The sequence below is a fragment of the Eurosta solidaginis genome, chromosome 5 (genome assembly GCF_040869045.1).
Source record: "Eurosta solidaginis isolate ZX-2024a chromosome 5, ASM4086904v1, whole genome shotgun sequence".
In the NCBI taxonomy this organism is placed as follows: Eukaryota; Metazoa; Arthropoda; class Insecta; order Diptera; family Tephritidae; genus Eurosta; species Eurosta solidaginis.
The window spans coordinates 16,138,894-16,162,066 of record NC_090323.1 but is presented as its reverse complement, the minus strand read 5'-3'; the positions used below and the strand labels follow the sequence as shown (position 1 = coordinate 16,162,066).

The window sequence follows — 23,173 nt, the reverse complement described above, 5'->3', positions numbered from 1 at the left end:
ATATCGTTTCGTTGGTTAAGCATGCCTGGTTAAATATTTACAGTGAAAGCAAGAAGGAGGAATAGGGCTAAAGCAAACGAGAAAGCGAAACGAATATTTGCTTAAGCGATTTGACAGCTAAGCCGTTAATGCTAACAAGCCCCAATAAAATTATGAGTTGTTAATGTTGTTGTTGTTTTTAGATAATTAGTTGACTGTTAAGTATACATTAAATAAATACCAGTACAAATATATCAAACCAAAACAACAACAACAATCATGCATGTAGGAAAAGAATATGAAAAATTTACGAAAAATAGGTAGCATGTCAATATGAGCTACACTCGCGGAAAAAAGTATTGGTACACGAAATTTTTACTGTTTTGGCTTAGTTCTTATTAAGAAAATTAATTTTCGTCAGTTTTTTTATAAAAGCATATACAAATATGTTATAAAAACAATGCAAACTAGAGTTCAAGATAGTGCGCAAAATACACTAAAATTCGAACTCCAAACACAAATCTTCAGTAAAATTTTAAACAGCAATTTTTCTTAGAATGCAGTTTTGTACCTCATTGAATTTTAGAGCAAGAAAATGCAAATATTAATCACTTAAAAAATTTCCTGATTATTGGCATTTTTTATGGAAGCTGCGTTGAACAATTTCTTGCAAATAAACTTTAGAGCGCGATTTCTTGATAAGAAAGAAGGGCTCAACTCAGCTGACATAAAAAATTGGCAAAAATCAGCAACTTTTTTCAGATGATTAAGATTTTTACTTTATTGTTCTAAAATTTAATGAGCTACAATTTTAAAATTTTACTGAAGATTCGTGTTTCGAATTTTCGTAAATTTTGCGTAGAATTTCGAAGTTTAGTTTATATTGATTTTATTACATAATTGTGCATACTTTTATAAAAAATTAGCGAAAATTATTGTTTTTAAGCAAAACTATGTGAAAACAGTAAAAAGTCAAGATGTAACAATACTTTTTTCCGTGAGTGTAAGTACGCAGTAAGGGAGTTTCAATGAAATGAGCCACGTTGGCTGCACCCCAACCCACAGTGTGAAATGTCTTTTACGTTGGGAGAGATAGCCGTCATTGACGGTCGATAGAACTGATTAGAGACGCGCTTATTTATGTTTGCTTGTAGACAGTCAGACGCGCAGACATCAAAATGAATATTTGCTTAACCCACTTTTGTGGTGTCGTAGGGGATTAATCGTTGGGCGAGTATTGCAATTGTTTGTATTGAATCGCGCAGATGTTTTAGTTTTTGGTGGTAATGAAGAGTCAGACCGTCGGATGCGTGAATTGGCACTTTTGTTCGTTGGTGCTCCATAAATGGATATTGACATATGTGCAGATTCGTGATGTGTTTAGCTGTTTATATAAAAATTTTGTCGGTACATTTTGACGGTAGAGATGAAAGAGTTATTAGGAAGTTACACATGTGAACATTAATCATATAAACAAAAGCTCAAAACCTCCGAAGACCAAGAGGGTTTTAGCTTTTCAAAAGATACATCAAGGCAGAACTATTTTGGGATGGCTTGGAGGACTAATATTACAGTTCGAAAATCAACACTGATGATGGAACAACTCCGAAATCGGTTTGTCTCGAAACCAAATTTGACAAGGGATGACGGAAATTCATTCTAATATACATCGACTAATATTTTAGTCACTTTGTGAATCGATCACTGTCGATTACTAGTTTTTATACCAGACATAGGAGCGCAATACAGACTAACATCCACCGATCATATTGTTTTAAAGACTTAGGAAGATTTCTTCAAGTCTGGTTTTAAGATTTGCTGTTGGATGAGCAGCTTGAAATACTAGCCTACCTATGTATACTGTGGCCTAGAAGGTCGCATGTGGTCGTTTTTTTGAGTATGCAGTTTTGTAGCCCATTTAATTTGAGTCCAACAAAGTTTAAGTTATAGGTTTCTTAAAATTCGCATTGATTAATAAAATTTTCTTTTCGGAGGGCGTTAGGAGATTTTCTACCATTTAAAAAATGTTCAAACTTTGTATTGGGGAAAATCTAAAACCCTCTTTGGAAATTGTCAATAATCAAAACCAACTTCGGGAGGCCTATTACATGCTCTCTGTTAGACTTAAATTGATCGGGCTACAAAACTGCATACTGAAAAGATCTGAGAACTTTCCATGAAATATACGAAATTTTTGGAAACGTCTTTGTGAGAAGCTTGCATAGTTATAGCCACGAAATCCTTAGAAATTTTTATTTCTAAACAAGTCGAAAAAAAAATTTATTTGGTTGACGAAATCTGTGCGTTATAGGTAAAATTTCGATTCCCTTTTACAACCAAACCATAACTCTAAGGTAAAAACATTCACGTATATATCGATAGATCTTCTCAAAAAGAAGTGCAGACCATTAAAAAAGTGCTAAAATATTGTACCAGAATTCTGCCAACGTTCGAATCGCTGAACTGTCGAATAAATAACTCCAATATACTTCATTTATTTAATTATACTTCAGCATCACATACTTCACAGAAGCGCGTTTTAATCAAACTTATTACATACTCCTCAGCTTGCGCTGCTTTTATACCTGTTGCTGCTGCTTCGTTCGCATATTTCTCCTAAGGTCTAAACTTTTCACGAAGATGGAGCAGTTGTATCGCATACTTGGTTATTTAGCTATATGTGTGTGTATGTTTGAGTAAGAACTTCCTCTCTTAACTGATGATTACATATGTGTATGTGAGATAATCGCGTTGCTTTAACGTGTACATGCACATAGATAAGAGTGGCTGCTTGCGGTTTTAGTTGTTGTGATTATTTCCTAACAGCATTGTGATGCTAATATTCGTCCCAATATTAATTTAAAAATAGCACCACTACCAATGTCAAACACGTATTTAAACTATGAGAATATTTACACTCACATGACGAGCGCAACATATGTTTGATGTTGCTGTGTTTAGAAAACCAGAAGAAAAGTGTGTACATAGTTGTTTTGTTGGAAGTATAGCACGAGAGTCAGCAAATATAAGTAAATGTGTAATTTGCTTTGCTGATTTTCAAAGAAATAAATAGAATGAGATGTAGGAAAAGTAAGGGAGAGGAAAAAAAAACAATGGATAGTGCGTCAAAAGAATGTGAACTTCAATTACTGGGCGAACTTTAGTTTGATTAAAAGTGGTATAGCTACTTCTTTGTTCGCTGCTGTATGTACATATAAATTGTATAAAGCTCGCATGTGAAATTTGCATAAAAAGCATATTTAAATTTTACAACCACAAAATCCATAAACATGCCATTTTAATTTATGATTTCGTGTTACTGAAATAGGAGTCGATTTGTAGTGTGGAGGACGAAAGTATGTAACCGATTCAAGTTTTATATTTAGCAAACGCTTTGAAGCATTAAAATGTCAAATGCAATGAGCTTTGCAATTCTTAGACAGAAAAAACATCTACAAAAATTTATTTAAAATTTAATTATAATTTTCATATTCCAAACACGTTTACAATTTAGCCTAGGATTACATTTCAACGTTATTAATGAATTGAGTTTAAGAAAGCATTTGAAAGGCAAAGCATATGTTCTAAATTATTTTAAGAATGTCAAAACAATAGAAATTTAGAGACTTAACCATGCATTAAAATTTACAACTAATTTCAAATAAATTATTCAGGCGAAATTTTGTGTGTGCAAATGCAATTTCAAAGGCGTTTCAATTAGGTGAGAATAACAACAAAATGCATGTAAATGGATTAAAGTGTATGTGTGTGTGTGTGTGTGTGTGTGTGTGTGAAAAGCGGCATTTGCATGAGACTTTGAAGTAACTAAAATGTACTAATAGCAGATATGTAAACTAGCTTATATTTTTATTAGGAAACCTTTGAAGCGTTTTTGAAATGAAAATGAATTTTCATTTGCTTCCATCAGCTCATTTTTTTATTTATTTTATTTGCTTATTTGACCATTTGCGTGCGTATGTAAACAATTGCGACTATTAGCTGACAACATACGCCTAAGCTCTATTGACAATGTGATTACATACATACACACATATGAGGAATAATCCCAGTCAGCATTTTAAGGTGGAAACGTATCGAAATTACAGCAAAAAAAAAAGCAAAAAAAAAGCAAAAAAAAAAACAAAGAACAACGCAGACAAGGTCGCTTGAAAATACTTCTAAACATAACATCTATAGGAAAGTCTATAGAGAATAGAAATGACTTAAACTTTTGGCAGAATTATCATGAAAGGTAACTCAAGAACTCTTCAAGCGACTTGAGCATGCCCAAAGTTGGGCGCTCAAAATGTTGACTGGGTACAAACACCTGCAGGTTGGGTGAGTCTTTTGAATTGCTTAAAGTAAACAGTGAGTGCACCATGAGGTACAATTTGAGCTCCCCAGCGAAAATCCGCCCATTGTAAACTTAGCTAACATTCGATTAAATATTTTAATAGCGTTCTATCGAAAATCAAAAATATTTGCCGATATTTCAATTGACCTTCGCAAGGGGAAATATAGTTCAGGAAGAAGTAGAGAAGAAGCCCTTGAGGTAAAGTCGGGCTTGGAGACTGATACAAAGACGGAATGATCAATGAGGATTTTCTATAAGTTTAAATCGCCGGACCCAGACGGTATATTGCCTGATGTGCTACAAACTTCGAGTAGAGCGATCGTGGAATAGCTTGGAATAATATCGAATGGCTGTAAGTCACTGAAATGTGTACCACACTATTGGAGAACCATGGAAGATAGGTCAAACGTAAAAAAAAGTATCGCAAAAATTTAGGGGAGGTATGCAGGCTATCAATGCTTAGCATTACGGAAGCGCTGAAAAAACCCCGACAGCTGCACTGTATGCAATCCTGCACATTCCACTTGTAGACCTGGTGGCGAAGAATATAGCGTTAGCAACTGCAAAGAGGATCAGTGCCCCGGGGCAGCTTAAGCGCAAATCATATACCTTTAGTAGTAAGGCGTTATCAGTTATTGGACAATCAAATCACCTTATATTATAAAGGGTAGACGGTTGGCGTAAGGCCGCTCAAATGTCAGACGAAGCGATAAACGTGTACACCGATGGTATACCATCATCTCCCCTACACGAGGGGAATCCTGTTACAAATATGAACGTATCATACACGCAGGCGAGGCTCTGGCGACGCCAAGTTCCTAGAATGCATGGCCTAGAAGGTTTGATGTGGCCATATTAATCGTTCCCGAGATGGTCGGGCTAGTACATCAATGGTGCTTGTTATCGGAACTTACCGGATCAACATCGATAACACACCCCAAGACCTTGGGGGAGTGTCTTTATCGTTAATATAACAACAACCGATGGTCCCAAAATAATGGAAGAAGTAGGGTCTACGCAATACTGTGAGGATTCGGAAATATAAAGATCCTACAAACTGCCAGATCACTGTGGTCTTTTTAGGTGAAAGTTATAACCAATATTATTAACAGCCAAACAGCAATTACAGAGCATAACACCTGGAATGCGTTAGAATGTAACCAATGCCTGGATAGAATCCTTATTGGGAGAAGCATACATCTATATTGGGTTCTTGTCGAATATCATGCGTAGGTCTTACAACCTTATAGCGTTTTCTTTTCTGAAGTAAATTGTTACCTAAGTAAATGGTAAAGCCTTAATAGAGTTACTCCTACCCCAGAAAATTGTCAATATTTATAGTGCATACAAAGAACATTTCAACTCACTATATTCACTCATATCACAAAGCGCACAAGAAGATTGCGCATTGCGCATGTAAACATTAGATCAGCTATTTTTTATGGGCAATTCTTACGTCATTTTCCTTTAGCTCTTCTTTTTCTCTCTCTTCCTTTCATTCGCTCAAACAGTCAACTGTGACGTAGATGCGCAGAACGAAGCAATTTTGAACTCGTGAATGCGCTATCTGGGTAGGTGATTTGTGTACTCATATTAACGGAGTATATGTGGAACTTAAGAGCGAATTGAGAGTTTCACAGAGTTGCACTGCCACACCGCCATTTTATACAGGGTAAAAGTGTAACGCTTTTGCGTTGCGAGCAGGCAACTATTTTCACAAAAGAACGAAATACCCCATAAAGGCGTTGCCTGTTTTTTAGAATGGAACACCAACCCTTGCTCTGCGTACAAAAAGCGTAACACTATAGCCAGAAAAGATAACGCTATTAGACTCACAAAATTGCTCCTATAATTAAAACGAAAGGACTGTAAGCTCATCGGCAGATCTGCTGATTAACTTAGGTATAGTTAGTCATAGCAGATGTAGAAAGTGCGGATTGGAGGAGGAAGCGATCGATCACGTTTTGTACTCGTGCCCTGCGCTTGAAAGGCTAAGAATACAGCTTTTGAAAGCTACTACTATTTGCTAAGAGGATTTAGTTCTTATATAACATAGGCCCATGTTTCTAATAGAGGGTTTCAGCTTGACTTGAGCAAACTTCTGGTGGACTCATTTGGTCAATGTGAGGTCCTCACAGACCAGCCAGTTCAACGTAAACTTCGGTCATCATTTTCACCAAAGTGAGTTGCACTGGCATTCTTGCCATGCATGTTTAGGTCAGGCCGATGGGCTAGGCTAAAAGAGACAACAAAAACCTTAAAAAGGCATTTAAAAGAACTGGTTTAATTTAGTATAACATAAAAATAATAACAAATTATACTATGCAGTTAGTTTTTCTATTCATCCGGCTCTGAATATGAACAGAGCAGAGCCGTAGAATAAAAGAGTGATAACATTTCATAGAATTTGCTATGAGCTACAAAGTTCTGCATAACAATGTCCAACAGAGCAAATAGCAAAAAAATTTTTATTAGAGCATAGCCTAAGAAATGCTATAACTTGCTTACGCTACGGCTCTGCTCTATGCTCAGTTCATGATCACAGCCGGAGCAGTAGCAGAGCATATTTTTCGTTGCTACTGCTACGCTGGAGTAACAAATGCAAACACTGGATAAAACCTCAAATTAATTTGGTGCAAAAATTTAATTATATATTTCTTTCTGGCTCTTTACAGTTTTACAAAAAATCTTCGTCAGCGTATAAATTGGTGGTAAGTGCATTTTTGTTTTAACTTAATTAAAAAATATTTTTCGACTTTTTTTTAACGAAATTTATCATTTTATTACCAACTCAATGCACCGCAGATATTTGCGTGTCAAAATTTGCAAATTGATTTTTTAATTTATTTCCAACAAACAGAAAAGGTGCATGGCAGGTTAAGAAAAAAAGTGACAAAAGCAACAAAAAATCTTTGCATAATAATTTTGCGCAACGTCAATACGTCAAGATAAGAAAATCCGAAACTAATGATAAAATAAAAAGAAAATATTATCAAAAGAAAATATGCAAAAAATGTTGGCAGGAAAAAAAACACAACAAGAAAAAAACTGCTTACATTTTACAGCAAATGGCCATACGTTTGTGCATTGTTGCTACATAGCATAGCATAATCATAACATATGTTTGTGCAGCATAGCATTTTCTTTGTAAAATGTTTTTAATGCTTATATAAACTTGTGCATGCACTTGCGCCTCTCCTACCCTCTGCTTATTGTATGTATGTCGCTACTAAACTGTCAATGTGACATGAAATTGATATGTGGTCACGCCGGAAATTTTGGTTATTGCTTACTACCAAAAGCGGCAGCAGCAGCCTGTACCGTGACCAACTTTGTTGAGGCTCTCTATTATGTACACAACAAAGTAAGCAACAATATGTGGAATTGCGAAAAAAAAACAAAATAACTTGCAAACTTGGATTACAAAATTTGCATAAAAAAGCAACAACATCAGTTTTTGCTCACGGTGTTGTAGCACATGTTGCACATTGGCCTAACAGGTTGCAAATCATTGCAATGCGTTTTGAAACTTTTTTTTTGTTTTTCATGTTTGCTACGCTTAGCAGCAGGTGACAGCAACTTGGGTTTTGTTGCTCAAGATAAAAAAAAAAAGTATGCACACTAGTGTGGGTCGATTTGTTTGGACGAAAGTTAACCGATATCGCGCCATCGATTTTTCGATAGGATTTGGGCTCAGGAAAAAAAGTTCCACTTTCATTTTTTTTACCTTTTTTCGACTTTTATTTTTAAGTTTTTTTCATAACCTACTTAAAATATTTTCATATGTATACCCTGTCCGACCCAAGAATGTCCGCTAAAAACATTGGCGGAAACAGTTTTTTGAAAAAAATTGAAATTTTTCTTAGTAAGTCATGAAAAAAACCTTAAAAATCAAAGTCGAAAAAAAGTAAAAAAAAGAAATTAAATTTCGCAGGCTCGAAAATTATTTTTTTGGGTATGCGTAGTGGAACTTTTTTTCCTGAGCCCAAATCCTATCGAAAAATCGATGGTGCGATATCGGTTAATAATTCGACCCACTCTAATGCACACACTTATTTTAAGAGATTTTTGTAACAGTGGTGTAGTCTGCGGAATATCCCTATTTAAGGGCCCTTAAGAATTTGTTTCTCCTACTGTTGGGCCAAAAATTTGCCAAGCTACCTTGCAGATTAGTCTTATTGCTGATCCCAACCAGTGTCCACTTGTAGCCCGAAGAATCTCATCTCACTAATGAATAATATTAATATTCGGTCTTATATCAATGAGTTTCGCTAATAGTCTCGTTGCTTGGCCTGTTTTTGTCCTGGGCAGCCTATCCAGTGTTGTCTGCTTTGTTTCCCAATTGCTTATAGTTTTCCTAGTTTGTGTCTTTGGTAGTCCATAGAAGGGCTCCAGACCATAGAATGCTGCTACAGCACCCAGCTTGGCTAGACAATTTGCCTGTTTATTAACTTAATGACCCTGATGCCCGAGAACCTATCATAAAAAAACTTGTCTTTGGCTCTCAGACCATTAAGGCCTCCAACGCATTCATCCACTTGTTTAGAAGCAGTTGTGAAAGACTGCAAGGCTTGCAAAACTGCCTGGCTGTCTGCCCTAATGAGGATAAGCCTCTCTGTAGACATTCGGTACCGGTGAACGTCTAAGTGAGGGTCAATATATGGACTCCCTATTTCGCAAAGAGTTATGTGCACAAAGGACATCTCGAAATTCCGTGAGATTCTGAGCGTGGGAACCATTGCGTCACTTAGTTTCTGGAGATCTTAGATATGCCACGCGCCATTAGGCCAGGTACATCAGAAATACAGCTTAATATTCAGCAACCACTTGTCCGAGTCTAAGGGTCACTACCACTTAAAAAATGCACTAAGTTCCAGATTCAACTGAGCCTTAAGTCCCATAGCTGGATTGCTGAGTGTTGACCGACCGTTAGACCGCTAGAAACTGCCCCCTTGGAAAAATCTTTACTGCTAAAGTTTGCTGCACAACGCCGCTTTGTTAAGATATTTGTGAATACCATTAAAAATTTTGTTAAATTCTCAAAAAATTCGCTGCAGAGGGAAAGTGTGGAGCTTTTTTTATCACTAATTAGGCGGGAGGACTTACGCAATATTTCGACGTACAAGATCAGCTCACTGAGCTTCAGGGGCACACTGGTCAGCAGTCTCGTCACTCAGACAGAACACAGCGAAATAGAAAAAAATCTCCCCTTTCTATATTGATGCGGCCCATTTCTCTTTCCAGTCAGGCAAAACCTAGGTCGAGCCGCTTTGCGAACTATTGGTTACTCCAATAATGCTAAACATAATATAGGGTATTTGATTTTCTGAAATGATTCCTGATTTTATCATTTTGAAGCTTATACTTTGTGTGTTCCATTTTTTTGAGCAAACAAGCCCACCTTCCTTGACGCCCCTATTACCGTTTCCACCGGTCATACAAGAAAGAGGTCTTCCTTTTCGCCTTGTAACTGAATGTTACCAAATGATGGCAGACGGTGACGAATAAGTGGTAACTCAAAGCGGATATGCGCAAGACATCGGCGACATAATCTATGTTGTTCTATGTGCTGGGATCAGTCGAAACTTAGCGCTGATAGATGTAACACATTTTTACGACACCATCTGCTGGTGTTCTCAGAAAATCTGCCGGGGGATGACACCAACGAAACTTAGAATATAGACGACTCTCTTTTTATAAATTATCTGAGGAAAAGAAGGTTTGATTGCGCAAGACACAAATCAAGTTTGTCTGGGTCTTGGAAGTTAGTGTATGCTGCTAGGGCTGAGGCAAAAACAATATTTCGAACGAAGTTTTGCTATAATAAGCCTGGTCTCTCGTAGTAGGCGTGGTTCCTCCTCTGCAAAGGTCTCGAGTTTTTCTGAGTCACGACATCACTGTACCTAGATTGACAAAGAAACTAACTGTATGCCTAGCTGACCTGTATATATATCGGCTGATGATCAGCCACCTTTTATCTTTATGCACATGGAGGAGGTGAGCCCTTATGTACCTGATAATTACTGCTGCATCTAAAATTTATCTATAGAGATGCAGCCTGAGTTGAAAATCTTTAGAAACCTCCACCTTTGTTATTTCCTTTGCTCGCTCTACGATTTAGTTAAGGACTTAGATCTCGCTTAACGTTTTCCACCATGTGTTTGGCACTGAGGTCGCCTTACTTAGCGCAGCGCTTTTGCTGCTGGTGCTGCATTAAAGCCTGCCGGTTATGGCTTGGACACATACGTACATATTATTGGCACGTATATCGTAACTTGACTTGAAACTTATTTCATTCTTTTGACATTTTATATTGAATGAACATTAAGCCAACAAAATGCCGACCAATTGGCTGCTTGACTGTGTGAGCGGAAATACAAAAAAGCCCAACGGCTAATGACATTGACAGCACCAGACATGACTTACCACCAATTTGTTGAGAATGCAGTTTTACGCAAAAACATTACACTGGATTATACATATGAAATTATTTTTAACTGTGGACTTGAAGTAGGCTGAAATTAAACTAGTAAATGTAGGCGATTCCATGTCGACTGTGATTCCATGACAATCGTTGATTTAAATGCATTTAAGGAAAAAATTTATGACAAAAAATTAAAAAAAAAAATGAAATAATAATAATAATTTAAAAAACAGCTCTTTGTAAAAAAATTAATTACGAGTAATTTTTAAATTACGAGTAATTTTTTTACCGAATACAAAAATAATTTTTAGCATAATTTTGTTTTTTTGTAATCCAAATATGTACATATTTGAGAATTTAAAATAAAAATTTGATTCTTAAAAATCAAATTTTATTTCAAATTGGCTTAGGTTTACACCATAAGAAATCAAAAATTTGCTCGTTAGGAGCAAAATTTTTCTTTTAGAATATTGACATTTAATAATTTAAAAAAAGACGGTCCTTTCTGTCCGCTAAATTCAGTACAAAAATGTTCAATAATTCGTTTTTTCTTCAATTGAATTCTTTTTGAATTTTACAATTCCACTCAAATATAAATTTTTATTTTAACCGAATGAGAAACTTGAGTAAAACAGTTTTTAAAAGCTTTAATATTAAACTTTTTTGAAAGTTTAAATTTTAAAACGTAGGAGAAAAGTTTTTTTCTATTTTTTAATATTTTAAGATTTTCAGAAATATACAAAATTTAAATTCAAAAAATTTGATATAAATAACGTGAGAATTTGAAAAAAGTGCAGATCTTTACTCTTTTTTCTCAAACTGCAAGATTTTAGTTTCGATAATTTTTTTTTTAAATTTCACAAATATAAAAAAAGTGTTGCTCTTCAAAATACATATTTATTTAAATTTTTTCAAAATTTGTATGATTAAAAAAAATAATAGTTCTAAATAATTTGAGAACATAGAGAACATAAAATATACTGATATTTAGGATTTGAGTTTAGTTAAAATAAAATCTTTTTTCTAAGCTCCAAAAATATTATTTTAATATATTTTTTTCTAATTTCACAAATTTATTTTACTTAAATAGAGTTTTGTGAGTTTTAGAAAAAAATTAAATATGAATAGTATGAATTTTTTAAATTTTTCTACAGATATAAAAGAAAAGAAAGTTTCCCGAACTATATTTTTCCTTTTTTATTTTTAAAAAATTTAAATATTGGGCAATTTTTAAGCAAACAATTTAAATTTTAAAAAGTATCTGATTTTGAAAATAGTTTTATTAATTAGTTCGAACTGTTATGATTTAAAAAAATGGTCAATTATACTTTCTCCAAAAAATAAACATAAAGCAATTTTTTAGCAAAAATTTAGAATTTTCAAAAGTATCTGATTTTGAAACAAATATTTTTATTCATTAAATCGAATTTTTATGATTTAAAAAATAATATTCTTACCCTAGTCGAATTTTTTGGCTCATAAAAAATTAAATAGAAAATAAAACTAAGAAATATCAGAAAATAGAAAATGTATAAATAATTGAAGTTTACTTTAAATTTAAGTTTTGTATCGAAGATCCATAAATTTTAATTTAATACATTTTTTAAATTTCTATAGAATTTTTTTGTTTTAATAAAAAAATAAGCTTTTAGAAAACTTAAAGCTGAAATAACACTGTAGTCTTAACACTTTTTTTACTCAATTTAAAAAAAAAAATTTATGTGAAATGCGGAATCGAAAATTTTTTTTTATATTTGTACAATTAAAAAAAATTTATTTAATTTTTGAATTAAAAAAAAAAGTTAGATATAAATCAATAATGGGAGAATTTGAAAAAATGTATAGTTTTAAAAATAAAACTAAGTACTCTTTTTATTTTCAAAACTCAAAAATTAAATATTTTTTTTTAATTGTACAAATATAATAAAAAAAATTTTCGATTCCGAATTTCACATTTATTTTTTTTTTCAAAATTTAGTAAAAAAGTGTCCAGACAACACTTTTATTTCAGTTTTGAGTTTTTATTTAATTTAAATTTTTTATTAAGCGAAAAAAACTTCATCTAATATATTCCAGCTCAAAATATGTTACATTTGTTGTGGAATTATCTACAAAAAAACCTGCAAGTAAATATGTTTATGTATCAATTTAACTCATTTTAAAACTCTATCTTTTTACAATGCAATGTCAATATACGCACGTACTTATGACAACCCATACATACATACATACATACCTGCTGAAGATATTCGAATAGTTATGCGCGCGCTTGACAATAAAATGCCAAAGATATGAGTTTCCACGCGCTCGAGATATGCATCTCTTTGCTCGAAACCTGTGCGTAACTAACATGACATTCTATGAGCGCGTACTGATCGCTTTTTTCCAGCAGCTCGTGTAGCAGCGTGTATACGTCCGCATCGTTCGTTACACAAAGCTTTAAAATTGTTAAATATAGTATCTGCTTAAAAAAAAAGAAACCAAAAAGTTTGCCATTCCACCGTCAAATCGCCGGTTGCTGTCAGCCATGTTAGTTAGCTGATTTCTTTATTGTTCGCTACTGGCCTATCTTCTTAATCTCCACTTGGCCATTTCAATTTTATTATTTCACGTACAAAATATACATATCTATTAGATACCAAATGAGTTGATTCTCTGATGGGCAGTGAATTCGTTATGCAGTAGCTGTGGTGTAATTGCTGATTGCTGATTTGCTTGTTTGACCAGTGTATAAAATGGATACTGGACCTGGTACAAGTATGCTGGTTTGCGTGTAAAAATATGTCTTAACACTCTGAAAAGGAATTTAAGTATAAGTAACAGTGCATTTGTCCCACCCTTCGGACATACTCACAACTGCAGGTAAATCGTCTTGGATTTCTGTGTAAAAATGGCTGATTGGACGCAAGTGTCTCTACCTAAATCTCACCGATAATATGTGCAGTGGCTTTATTAGTGTGAGCCGGAGTGAATGAGATATCAATATATGCCCTCTTCTCTAACCTAAACTAGCTAGCATAGACAGCAGTACAATCTTGGTCCTATTACTGCATCCAGCCATAAGGAAGACAATAAATCAACTTACTTAATTGGCGCTAAACCGTCTAAACAGTTATGGCCGTTCAACAAGGCGCGCCAGTCGCTCCTTCGCTCCGCCAACCGGCGCCAATTGGTCACACGAAGGGAGTTTAAATCGTTTTCCACCTGGTCCTTCCAACGGAGTGGTGGCCGCCCTCTACCTCTGCTTCCATAGGCGGGTTCCGATAGAAACACTTTCTTGGCCGGAGCATCCTCTTTCATTGGCATAACATGGCCTAGCCAGCGCAGCCGCTGCGTTTTAATTCGCTGGACTATGTTGTGACGGACTTTTCCTTGCGCCGGGGTATGCTCAGTCCGTCCAGGATCCCTGTGGAATTAGAGAAGAATCCCTATCGTCTCCTTTTAAAGAGAAAGATCCCGTTTTGTTGTTAAAAAGAAACGTTATAAACTCTTTATTCCGAAATATTCAAACTACCCTTAAAACTATGGCGACGGAGGTGGGAAACCACCGTCGGTTCTACGCCGATGGGGTTGGGAAAACCCCCACCGGGACTACGCTTAAACTAAAAATCTCAGACTACTTCGTAAAGAAAGTGGAGGTGGAGAACCACCACTTCCTCCCAGTCGGTGGAGTTGGTAAAACCCCCACCGAGTATATAGCTTAAGGATACCCTGCTCTTTCTGAAGGTTGCGGAGGTGGAAAAACCACCACAATCCCTCTAACGATGGGGTTGGAAAAACCCCCAAAGTCGCTAAAATAAAGAACTCGTGAGATGGAAAAATCCCAGGAGTCCCATTCACCGCTAAACAAGGCGTTAGCAGGCTACTATACCTAGCTGGCTACTGTCTCAATTCGCGAAATTTGTCGCCCTTTTATACTTATCCACGCGCAGGTGGACAGTTATCCTACAATAAATTTTACTTATTATACATATGTATTTACTTAAGGTATCTTACATTTAACTGTCTTATTCTACCCATATATCGCATTATAAGTATTTATCTCCAAATTGCGTATGTAAAAATGCCTCTTGTACTGCCCCCCCTAACATGTGAGTTCGTTGGTACGCATCTCCAGTTAGCTAGCATAGTTATTTTTGTTTTCCCTCTGCTGCTTGCTTATTGGGTCTTGTTGTTGTCGACGAGTTGGTTGCCCTTCGTAGGTAACTTGTGTCTAGTACCCACGCTGTGTTGTTGGTATGCTAACGTGACCGTTCCTAGTACATTGCATTTTTTCGTTTCTCTTTGTGCGATGTCCGCCCCGACGGTTCGCTTTAATGCCTGTTGTGCTTGGTCGCAATAGCTTGGTATACGTATGTTTGTATGTTTTTGGTGTTCTTGCAATGGGAGCTTATGTGCGTTGCTTATTGCATTGCTGTAATCCCAGCATTATTTGAAATTCCAGCCGGTTATGGGTTATCTGTGGAAATTATAATGTTCAACCAAAATATTTACCGTATGCGGGCAGAGACAATTATTTAAACGAAGAAATTAGATGTTGTCATGAATGTTTACATGTATATTAGGGTAATTCAAAAATGATTATTTTTTTATGTGTAAATTTAGTTCATATAATTCAGTTTTTATACATTTTACATGCTATATGTATAAATTCATTGTAATTCAAGTAGGATTTATACACGTTTTAATGAGTTTTGATAAATATTTGTAGGTTCGAATGTGTGGGCTCCAAAGCCGGTGGATTTGGGTCCTCACACTCTCCCCTCACCTGCCGTAAGCAGGGTTACCGTTACCAGGCCGGTCCTAGTGATTCTCACTCGATACGTGTGGCCGTCTATGTTCCGATGGAACGTTCTCTTCCGCCGCTTCGTCCGTACTACATGTACGTGCTCCCTGATGTCTCTCGCTAATTCCTCGGGGAGGGGTTCGATTCCGGTTCGGTTGGCCCATGTCTCGGTCGCCTCCGCTGTTGTCTTTTCGAGCCACCTCTCGATTTCTGTGAGCACATCCTCACCTTCGCCTATGTTGTCATCACTCGCGTTGAGACTTAGTACGTCGCTGTCGTTGAGGCTGCCGTTGACCTCGTTGGTCATACGGCTAAATATTTCGTTGTCGTCGTTGAGGCTGCCGTTGACCTCGTTGGTCAAACGGCTAAATACTTCGTCGTCGTCGTTGAGGCTGCCGTTGACCTCGTTGGTCAAACGGCTAAATACTTCGTCGTCGTCGTTGAGGCTGCCGTTGACCTCATTGGTCAAACGGCTAAATACTTCGTCGTCGTTGACGTTCGTTGGTGGTCCCACTGCTGCGGAATGATGATGTACCAATATACGAATGTAAATTCAAAGTTATACGTATATGTACATTAGGGTATTTCAAAAAAATTATGTCGGTAAATTTGAATATTGTAAAATTTGAAAAATGTGGTTTTGCGTGTGTGGCCCCAAGGCCGATGGATTTGGGTCCTCACGCTCTCTCCTCACCTGCCGTAATGTGACTTACTGTCACCATTGTAAAATTCAATTTCTCGTAGCGGTCAATACTTGCGTTATTTATAGGGTAATCTCTCGCGATCTGGGTCTTGTTCTAAAATGAAATGTTATGCAGAATTCCGTCACCAGGTTATAGCATTGGCTGGCTATGTGGTTGACGTAGTTCATCGTCGTCAGGATCCCGTTGTCTAGGGTTGGGGCTTGCGCTCGTGCTGTGTGCCACCCACTCCGGTCTTCATCTTCTACCTGTTGGTTGTTGATTATGTCTGCGCGTTCGATTCCGAAACCATTTGCACCTGAATTGGTGAGTGCTAGTGAACCACACGTCGCTACCGTGCTGTAATCCGTCTGATCTTCTTCCGTGACGTGGACTGTTTGCGATGTTGACGCGCGTGGCGTTGCTCTTACTACGGCCAGTTGCTCTGTGTGTTCCTCGATGGATATCTCGGTGGAACGTTGGTTCGGGGTTCTACTACACGTTGCTGATGATGGTGCGCGTTGTGTTGTTGCTATCGTCGTCGGTCGTCCCCTTTGTTCCCCGATGGGAACTTCGGTGAAGCCCCCATTCGGGGCTTGGCGGGGCGCTTTTGACTTACCACGTTAGCGGGGTGAACGTATTCTTCTTTCTGTTTCTGGACTTGCTTCTTCTTCGACTGTCGCTTGATGGTATGCTTTTAGCTCGCTTATGTGTGCCGTTCTCCTTTTACCGTTATGCACCTTGTCTAGCTCGACGATTACGGGCGATACGAAGTTCGTTACACGATGAGGCCCACTGTATCTTGGTGCTAACTTTGCTGCGAAATTGTCCACTGCTTTGGACAGCTGATGCTCTTTTACTAGTACCAAGTCGCCCACCGCCGGTTGCCATTGCCTCCTACGTAAATTATAATGCCTTGCCTGCTCCGCTGACGCTTGCTGTTGTCTACGACGTGCCATCTGATATACCTCTCGCATTTTCGCCATCTTTTCACTGAGAGCCACCTTCTCCTCGCCTGTGCCAAGTGTTTGCTCATCGTAGAGGGCGTTGGGGATCCTCGGTTCCCTACCCTGTACCACGAATGCTGGACTGTAGCCTGTTGACTCGCATACGCTCGTATTCAGTGCTAGTGCCATCTCTGGCAACAACTCATCCCATGTCTTATGCTCCTTCCCAGTGAATTGTGCTATCATCCTCTTGATGTTACGATTCGCTCTCTCCGTCGGGTTCTCTTGCGGTGTGTACGGTGCCGTTAGCTGGTGCTTTATGCCAGCTTCTTGTAAAAACTTCTTGAAATTCCTGCTTGTGAACTGTGCTCCATTGTCTGTGATTAGAATTTTTGGCGCGCCAAATCGGGCCAAAATCCTCTCCCTCATACCTCTGATCACATTCTCCGTCGTCGCCTTCCGTATTGCTATGATCTCTACCCATTTCGAGAATTTATCCACGAAAACTAATGCCATCGTATTACCATGCTTCGAACGAGGGAGTGGTCCAACGAAATCTGCACAAACGGTAGCAAAAGGTTCATCTGAAATCTGCGTTAGCATCTTACCTGCAGCTTGTTGCTGGCTGGGTTTGTAGGCTTGGCATGCGTGGCATTGTTGCACGTACTTCCGTACGTCCCTGAACATCCCAGGCCAGTAATACCGCATCATTGCACGCGCGATGGATTTCCGTATCCCCATGTGCCCCGCACTTGGTGTGTCGTGAATCTCGTTAAGCACTCTTCGCCTCTCCGATTTCGGTACGCATAACTTCCACGGTACCGCATCCTCACCATCCATTTGACTTCCAATTCGTCTGTATAGTCTTCCTTCCTCTATGACGTATTCGGGAAACTTCTCTGGTGTTCTCGTTACTTCAGCCATCTTTGACGTGTACCACTTGCAACTCAAACTTTCTTCATGTGTCGTAAGGCTACCCAGCTGTTCCTCCAGTGGCTGCCTCGACAGTGCATCTGCGACCACGTTCATCTTGCCCTTCCTATACTGCACGTCGAACGAATACTGCTGTAACTCGAGCGCCCATCGAGCGATCCGGCCTGATGGACTTTCGATCGCGTTCAACCATTTCAAAGCCAGGTGATCGGTGATAACCGTGAAATTGTACCCTTCTAAATACGGTCTCATTTTCCTTATTGCCCACACGATTGCTAAACATTCCTTCTCAGTTGGTGAGTAGTTCGTCTCGGCTTTATTCAGCCGGCGGCTAGCATACGCTATTACTCGCTCTTCGTCATCCAACCCCTGTGTGAGAACTGCTCCGAGACCATAATCGCTCGCGTCTGTCTGTAATCGAAATCTTTTCGTAAAATCTGGGCAAGCTAGTGCTGGTGCTTGTATTAGTGCATTCTTCAACGCTTCGAATGCTACCTGTTGTTCTTCGGACCATTTCCACCTACTTCCCTTCTTCAACATTGACGTCAGTGTGTGCGCAACTTGTGAAAAGTCGGGTACGAACCTCCGGTACCAAGAAACTATCCCCAGAAATCGCCTTAACTCTCGTATGTTGTGTGGTGGCGTCAGCTCCTTGATAGCCGCAACTTTGTCGGGATCCGTGTGTATTCCTTCCTCGCTGACGACGTGGCCTAGATATTTCAAACTTTTCTTAAAAAACTCACATTTCTCTGGGTTGATCTTCAGATTCGCCCTCCGTAGCCGCCGAAATACCTCTCCTAGGTGCTTTATATGCTCTTCCAAAGTTTTGCTGGTGATGATGATATCATCCAGGTAGGCAAACGCATTTGGTTCCAACTCTGGGCCAATAACACGGTCGAGTGCTCGCTGAAACGTAGCCGGGGCGGAATGTAGACCGAACGGCATCACTTTCCATTGATACAACCCTCGGCCGGGTACGGTAAATGCTGTATACTTCTTGCTATCTTCTTCCATCGGGATTTGCCAATAACCATTTTTGAGGTCCAGACTGCTGATAAAACGCGCGCTACGTAGCCTATCTAAGATATGCTGTATTCTTGGGAGTGGGTACGCATCTGGTACTGAGCGAGCGTTGAGCTGCCGATAGTCAACGCAGAGTCTCCATTTGCCGTTCTTCTTCCGGGCTAGAACTATTGGTGCACTGTGTGGGCTGTGGGATGGTTCGATGCATCCCTTCTCTATTAGCTCGTCTACCTCCTTGTTTATGATCTCCTGCATCTTTGGGTTCTTAGGGAAATACCGCTGTTTGATTGGACGGTCATCTCGCATCACTATCTTATGCGTGGCAATGTTGGATACTCCTGTCATCTCTTCGAAAATCTGTAATTCGCGCTTTAGAAACGTACTCACCGCAACGTCACTCCTCACGTCTTTCTCGATACTTGCGCTACCTTCGTCCTCCATCATGGTTGTACACGTCACCATCTCCTGCGCTCTCTCTTCTGCTCGTAACGTCATTGTTTCGTTGCCACACCTCAGCTCAAATTTAGCCTTTGCCAGATAATCTGTCCCGATCACCACGCTGTCGACTAACCCAGGCAGAACTAACAACTCACTCTGATGCACTTGATCCCCCAGTTTTACCTCTGCGTCCACTGCCTCCGCTATCCATGCTACGCTACCATCGCCCATCACCACTCGTGTCTGTATCTTCTTGAGCTTCCGTGCGTCTATTTTCGCCGCTGTCTTCTCGCTGATGAAACTTCGTGTCGCCCCCGTATCTACTGACGCCATGACTTCCTCTCCATCCAGGGTTACTGCAGCCAAGATTCGCCCTTGGGTCTGCCTAAATGTACTTAATGAGTACGAGGTTGGGTTTGTTGAGACGCCACCCCTCGATACCAATGGGGTCTCTGCCCGTTTCCCTGCTGTCCACGGCAGCAGTCACGCGTTAGTATACCTACTCGGCCACACTGCCAGCAGAAATCTCTTCGTTCGTTTCGACACCCATGTGCGTAGTGTCCGCTTTCCCCGCATCGCCTGCATGCGTTCCGTGGATCGATGGGCCCTTGGCGTGGTGTCGTCGCATGCTCTGGCGTGCTCGCTTGTCGTTGCGCCTCCGTTCTCCGATCTCCTTGCTTCTCATCTTCGTGTATATATTGATAATGCTCGGTTGGCCGTCGCGGCACAAAAGGTTTCGCCGCCGGCCTTAGCGGTTCTTTCTCCGGTAAGATGTTTTCGTAATCCTCGGCCATGCTTACCAGTTCCTCTAAGTTGGTGAACTCGCTCCGTTTGATGTAAAGTTGGTACTCTCGTCGACAATTTCTGTAAATCCGGTTCAGCTTCTGCTCGCCGTTGTAGTCAGCGTGACGCATGAGTGCCTGTAACGATAAAACGTAATCCTTAAACTGCTCACCTGCGCGCTGCATACGCTGACGGATCTCGTCCTCTAGCTTCTCGAAATACCTCGAGCTCAGGAAAAATTTTAGAAAGTCCTTCTTGAAAGCTTCCCACTCTTGCCACTGCCTGTTGTTGTTCCGGTACCACACCAAGGCCTTGTCCTTCAGCAACTCAGGTAGCGCTCGTGGGATGGAATCGCGACCAACTTCGTAACTGTCGGCCAGCTCCTCCACCCGTTCAATAAAACATAGCGGGTCCTTACCACCGTCATATTTCAGACCCCACTTACGTACTCGGTCCATTATATTTGTTTGTGATGCTGGTTGGTACATCGCGTATGGCGGTGTTTGTGAACCCTCTTCGTGCCTGGTTGTTTCGTTGACATTTTCCTGTGTGTTGCCGCCTGGCGGTGTTTGCTCGGCGTTTTCTATCGGAGTTGGTGGTCTTACCGTGATTACTGGTCGGACGTGCTGTAGGGCTAATTCCGTGAATCGTTCCTGGAATCTTGTGTCGGTACCTTTCGTCTGGATGAAGCCTGCTAGGCGCTTGCGTAGCTCTTCCACCGTTCCGCTGTCCTCCAGCCCAAACTCGGATGCGTATTTGAGAAGTTCCTCACGATTGAGGTAATACACCCAAGTTACCTTCACCATGCCTGCTAGCTATTTTGCTTTCTCTCCGTGCCTTACCTGTGGATGTTTTGTATCTCGCAATCCTCTGTGGTTTATGTCTCGAAATCCTCTGTGTGGTTATCCTCGTGTTGTTTCTTGTTTACCATGAGTCTATGTATTCAGAGTCCCTGCTCGGGCGCCATTTGTGACGGACTTTTCCTTGCGCCGGGGTATGCTCAGTCCGTCCAGGATCCCTGTGGAATTAGAGAAGAATCCCTATCGTCTCCTTTTAAAGAGAAAGATCCCGTTTTGTTGTTAAAAAGAAACGTTATAAACTCTTTATTCCGAAATATTCAAACTACCCTTAAAACTATGGCGACGGAGGTGGGAAACCACCGTCGGTTCTACGCCGATGGGGTTGGGAAAACCCCCACCGGGACTACGCTTAAACTAAAAATCTCAGACTACTTCGTAAAGAAAGTGGAGGTGGAGAACCACCACTTCCTCCCAGTCGGTGGAGTTGGTAAAACCCCCACCGAGTATATAGCTTAAGGATACCCTGCTCTTTCTGAAGGTTGCGGAGGTGGAAAAACCACCACAATCCCTCTAACGATGGGGTTGGAAAAACCCCCAAAGTCGCTAAAATAAAGAACTCGTGAGATGGAAAAATCCCAGGAGTCCCATTCACCGCTAAACAAGGCGTTAGCAGGCTACTATACCTAGCTGGCTACTGTCTCAATTCGCGAAATTTGTCGCCCTTTTATACTTATCCACGCGCAGGTGGACAGTTATCCTACAATAAATTTTACTTATTATACATATGTATTTACTTAAGGTATCTTACATTTAACTGTCTTATTCTACCCATATATCGCATTATAAGTATTTATCTCCAAATTGCGTATGTAAAAATGCCTCTTGTACTGCCCCCCCTAACATGTGAGTTCGTTGGTACGCATCTCCAGTTAGCTAGCATAGTTATTTTTGTTTTCCCTCTGCTGCTTGCTTATTGGGTCTTGTTGTTGTCGACGAGTTGGTTGCCCTTCGTAGGTAACTTGTGTCTAGTACCCACGCTGTGTTGTTGGTATGCTAACGTGACCGTTCCTAGTACATTGCATTTTTTCGTTTCTCTTTGTGCGATGTCCGCCCCGACGGTTCGCTTTAATGCCTGTTGTGCTTGGTCGCAATAGCTTGGTATACGTATGTTTGTATGTTTTTGGTGTTCTTGCAATGGGAGCTTATGTGCGTTGCTTATTGCATTGCTGTAATCCCAGCATTATTTGAAATTCCAGCCGGTTATGGGTTATCTGTGGAAATTATAATGTTCAACCAAAATATTTACCGTATGCGGGCAGAGACAATTATTTAAACGAAGAAATTAGATGTTGTCATGAATGTTTACATGTATATTAGGGTAATTCAAAAATGATTATTTTTTTATGTGTAAATTTAGTTCATATAATTCAGTTTTTATACATTTTACATGCTATATGTATAAATTCATTGTAATTCAAGTAGGATTTATACACGTTTTAATGAGTTTTGATAAATATTTGTAGGTTCGAATGTGTGGGCTCCAAAGCCGGTGGATTTGGGTCCTCACACTCTCCCCCACCCCTCGATACCACCTCCACTTTCTTTACGAAGTAGTCTGAGATTTTTAGTTTAAGCGTAGTCCCGGTGGGGGTTTTCCCAACCCCATCGGCGTAGAACCGACGGTGGTTTCCCACCTCCGTCGCCATAGTTTTAAGGGTAGTTTGAATATTTCGGAATAAAGAGTTTATAACGTTTCTTTTTAACAACAAAACGGGATCTTTCTCTTTAAAAGGAGACGATAGGGATTCTTCTCTAATTCCACAGGGATCCTGGACGGACTGAGCATACCCCGGCGCAAGGAAAAGTCCGTCCCAATGAGGTCAACGGCAGCCTCAACGACGACGACGAAGTATTTAGCCGTTTGACCAACGAGGTCAACGGCAGCCTCAACGACGACGACGAAGTATTTAGCCGTTTGACCAACGAGGTCAACGGCAGCCTCAACGACGACAACGAAATATTTAGC

General features: G+C 39.5%; 1 protein-coding gene across 3 annotated transcripts in view; it reads left to right on the top strand.

Moving 5' to 3' along the window:
* caps (capricious) overlaps nucleotides 1-23,173 on the top strand; it is a 341,000-nt gene that overhangs the window by 60,508 nt on the left and 257,319 nt on the right. For all 3 annotated transcript variants that reach the window (XM_067787605.1, XM_067787604.1, XM_067787603.1), the window contains exon 3: nucleotides 7,009-7,041. The gene's annotated coding sequence lies outside the window, so the exon portion shown is untranslated. The remainder of the gene's footprint in view (nucleotides 1-7,008; nucleotides 7,042-23,173) is intronic.